Source organism: Coregonus clupeaformis, unplaced genomic scaffold, assembly GCF_020615455.1.
Source record: "Coregonus clupeaformis isolate EN_2021a unplaced genomic scaffold, ASM2061545v1 scaf2044, whole genome shotgun sequence".
Lineage (NCBI taxonomy): Eukaryota > Metazoa > Chordata > Actinopteri > Salmoniformes > Salmonidae > Coregonus > Coregonus clupeaformis.
The window spans coordinates 77,501-82,500 of NW_025535498.1; the positions used below are offsets into that span (position 1 = coordinate 77,501).

Consider the following 5,000-nt stretch of genomic DNA (forward strand, 5'->3'; position numbering starts at 1 on the left):
CACACAGATGCACATGCTCTTACTAAAGATTATATTACAGTAGTAACTTCCTTACCCTCCCTCCCTCCCTCCTGCCCCTCCCTCCCTCCCTCCCTCTCCTCCCTCCCTCCCAGTCTCCCTCAGCCCATCTTAGAGGAAGGAAGAGAGGGGGAGGGGGGAGGTCCCTTTAAGAGACCACCAGGTCCCCGCTCCAGAAACCCCAAGACAGTCACATGGGCCCCAGATGGGGAGGGGCCTAAAGAGGAAGAGGGGGGGCATGGGCAGGAAGAGGAAGTGTTGAAACGGGAAGTAGAAGAACGTCAGAAGCTGCAGAGGCTGGAGAAGGCAGGGATTAAAGTTCTACCTGCTGTGATTCGCTACAGCAGGTCAGCAGGGCGGGGCATGTGGCGTGTCAGCCTATGGCGTGTGGTCTAAGCTGTGACAGCACTGTGGTCGGCCTATGGCGTGTGGTCTATGCTGTGACATCACTGGGGTCGGCCTATGGCGTGTGGTCTATGCTGTGACATCACTGTGGTCGGCCTATGGCGTGTGGTCTATGCTGTGACGTCACTGTGGTCGGCCTATGAAATGTGGTCTAAGCTGTGACGTCACTGTGGTCGGCCTATGAAATGTGGTCTAAGCTGTGACGTCACTGTGGTCGGCCTATGAAATGTGGTCTAAGCTGTGACGTCACTGTGTTTTGGTGCTTTGTTTCTCTGACTAACGGGGCTAGTCATGTGGGAAGCTGGGAGGGCTGTCATTGGCTGCTGTCTGGTGTGATCTTTAACTATACAGTAACTAAATGTTACTGGAATGTAACTAGAACTAAATGTTACTGGAATATAACTATAACTAGCTGTTACTGTAATGTAACTATAACTAAATGTTACTGGAATGTAACTATAACTAGCTGTTACTGTAATGTAACTATAACTAAATGTTACTGGAATGTAACTATAACTAAATGTTACCGGAATGTAACTAGAACTAAATGTTACTGGAATGTAACTAGAACTAAATGTTACCGGAATGTAACTAGAACTAAATGTTACCGGAATGTAACTAGAACTAAATGTTACTGGAATGTAACTAGAACTAAATGTTACCGGAATGTAACTATAACTAAATGTTACTGGAATGTAACTATAACTAAATGTTACTGGAATGTAACTATAACTAAATGTTACCGGAATGTAACTAAAACTAAATGTTACTGGAATGTAACTAGAACTAAATGTTACCGGAATGTAACTAGAACTAAATGTTACCGGAATGTAACTAGAACTAAATGTTACTGGAATGTAACTAGAACTAAATGTTACTGGAATGTAACTATAACTAAATGTTACTGGAATGTAACTATAACTAAATGTTACCGGAATGTAACTAGAACTAAATGTTACTGGATTGTAACTAGAACTAAATGTTACTGGAATGTAACTAGAACTAAATGTTACTGGAATGTAACTAGAACTAAATGTTACCGGAATGTAACTAGAACTAAATGTTACTGGAATGTAACTAGAACTAAATGTTACTGGAATGTAACTAGAACTAACTGTTACTGGAATGTAACTAGAACTAAATGTTACTGGAATGTAACTAGAACTAAATGTTACCGGAATGTAACTATAACTAAATGTTACTGGAATGTAACTATAACTAGCTGTTACTGTAATGTAACTATAACTAAATGTTACTGGAATGTAACTATAACTAGCTGTTACTGTAATGTAACTATAACTAAATGTTACTGGAATGTAACTATAACTAAATGTTACCGGAATGTAACTATAACTAAATGTTACCGGAATGTAACTAGAACTAAATGTTACCGGAATGTAACTAGAACTAAATGTTACCGGAATGTAACTAGAACTAAATGTTACTGGAATGTAACTAGAACTAAATGTTACCGGAATGTAACTATAACTAAATGTTACTGGAATGTAACTAGAACTAAATGTTACTGGAATATAACTATAACTAAATGTTACTGGAATGTAACTATAACTAAATGTTACTGGAATGTAACTAGAACTAAATGTTACTGGAATGTAACTAGAACTAAATGTTACTGGAATGTAACTAGAACTAAATGTTACCGGAATGTAACTATAACTAAATGTTACTGGAATGTAACTAGAACTAAATGTTACTGGAATGTAACTAGAACTAAATGTTACCGAAATGTAACTATAACTAAATGTTACTGGAATGTAACTAGAACTAAATGTTACCGGAATGTAACTATAACTAAATGTTACCGGAATGTAACTATAACTAAATGTTACTGGAATGTAACTAGAACTAAATGTTACTGGAATGTAACTATAACTAAATGTTACCGGAATGTAACTAGAACTAAATGTTACTGGAATGTAACTAGAACTAAATGTTACCGGAATGTAACTAGAACTAAATGTTACTGGAATGTAACTATAACTAAATGTTACTGGAATGTAACTAGAACTAAATGTTACTGGAATATAACTAGAACTAAATGTTACTGGAATGTAACTATAACTAAATGTTACTGGAATGTAACTAGAACTAAATGTTACTGGAATGTAACTAGAACTAAATGTTACTGGAATGTAACTATAACTAAATGTTACCGAATGTAACTAGAACTAAATGTTACTGGAATGTAACTAGAACTAAATGTTACCGGAATGTAACTAGAACTAAATGTTACGGAATGTAACTAGAACTAAATGTTACTGGAATGTAACTAGAACTAAATGTTACTGGAATGTAACTAGAACTAAATGTTACTGGAATGTAACTAGAACTAAATGTTACCGGAATGTAACTAGAACTAAATGTTACTGGAATGTAACTAGAACTAAATGTTACTGGAATGTAACTAGAACTAAATGTTACTGGAATGTAACTATAACTAAATGTTACCGGAATGTAACTAGAGCTAAATGTTACTGGAATGTAACTAGAACTAAATGTTACCTGAATGTAACTAGAACTAAATGTTACTGGAATGTAACTAGAACTAAATGTTACCTGAATGTAACTATAACTAAATGTTACTGGAATGTAACTATAACTAAATGTTACTGGAATGTAACTATAACTAAATGTTACTGGAATATAACTATAACTAAATGTTACTGGAACGTAACTAGGAACTAAATGTTACTGAATGTAACTAGAACTAAATGTTACTGGAATGTAACTAGGGAGAACTAAATGTTACTGGAATGTAACTAGAACTAAATGTTACCGGAATGTAACTAGAACTAAATGTTACTGGAATGTAACTAGAACTAAATGTTACTGGAATGTAACTAGAACTAAATGTTACTGGAATGTAACTAGAACTAAATGTTACCGGAATGTAACTAGAACTAAATGTTACTGGAATGTAACTAGAACTAAATGTTACTGGAATGTAACTAGAACTAAATGTTACCGGAATGTAACTAGAACTAAATGTTACGGAATGTAACTAGAACTAAATGTTACTGGAATGTAACTAGAACTAAATGTTACTGGAATGTAACTAGAACTAAATGTTACCGGAATGTAACTATAACTAAATGTTACTGGAATGTAACTATAACTAAATGTTACCGGAATGTAACTAGAACTAAATGTTACTGGAATGTAACTAGAACTAAATGTTACCGGAATGTAACTAGAACTAAATGTTACCGGAATGTAACTAGAACTAAATGTTACTGGAATGTAACTAGAACTAAATGTTACCGGAATGTAACTAGAACTAAATGTTACTGGAATGTAACTAGAACTAAATGTTACTGGAATGTAACTATAACTAAATGTTACTGGAATGTAACTAGAACTAAATGTTACCGGAATGTAACTAGAACTAAATGTTACTGGAATGTAACTAGAACTAAATGTTACCGGAATGTAACTAGAACTAAATGTTACCGGAATGTAACTAGAACTAAATGTTACTGGAATGTAACTATAACTAAATGTTACCGGAATGTAACTATAACTAAATGTTACTGGAATGTAACTAGAACTAAATGTTACTGGAATGTAACTATAACTAAATGTTACCGGAATGTAACTAGAACTAAATGTTACTGGAATGTAACTAGAACTAAATGTTACCGGAATGTAACTAGAACTAAATGTTACCGGAATGTAACTAGAACTAAATGTTACTGGAATGTAACTAGAACTAAATGTTACTGGAATGTAACTAGAACTAAATGTTACTGGAATGTAACTAGAACTAAATGTTACTGGAATGTAACTAGAACTAAATGTTACTGGAATGTAACTAGAACTAATCTAGTTACTGGAATGTAACTAGAACTAAATGTTACTGGAATGTAACTAGAACTAAATGTTACTGGAATGTAACTAGAACTAAATGTTACTGGAATGTAACTAGAACTAAATGTTACTGGAATGTAACTATAACTAAATGTCACCGGAATGTAACTAGAACTAAATGTTACTGGAATGTAACTAGAACTAAATGTTACTGGAATGTAACTAGAACTAAATGTTACTGGAATGTAACTAGAACTAAATGTTACTGGAATATAACTAGAACTAAATGTTACTGGAATGTAACTAGAACTAAATGTTACTGGAATGTAACTAGAACTAAATGTTACTGGAATGTAACTAGAACTAAATGTTACTGGAATGTAACTAGAACTAAATGTTACTGGAATGTAACTAGAACTAAATGTTACTGGAATGTAACTAGAACTAAATGTTACTGGAATGTAACTAGAACTAATCTAGTTACTGGAATGTAACTAGAACTAAATGTTACTGGAATGTAACTAGAACTAAATGTTACTGGAATGTAACTAGAACTAAATGTTACTGGAATGTAACTATAACTAAATGTTACTGGAATGTAACTAGAACTAAATGTTACCGGAATGTAACTAGAACTAAATGTTACTGGAATGGTTGGAGGATGCTGTGTGGAGCTGGAATGGAATGGCTGTGTGTGTGTGTGTGTGTGTGTGTGTGTAATGCTGTGTTTGAGCTGTGTGTGTGTGTGT

General features: G+C 34.1%; 1 long non-coding RNA gene across 1 annotated transcript in view; it reads left to right on the forward strand.

The window, feature by feature from the left end:
* LOC123488199 overlaps positions 1 to 5,000 on the forward strand; it is a 5,794-nt gene that overhangs the window by 85 nt on the left and 709 nt on the right. Inside the window, exon 2 of the long non-coding RNA XR_006659948.1 lies at positions 114 to 365. This is a non-coding gene — a long non-coding RNA (uncharacterized LOC123488199). The remainder of the gene's footprint in view (positions 1 to 113; positions 366 to 5,000) is intronic.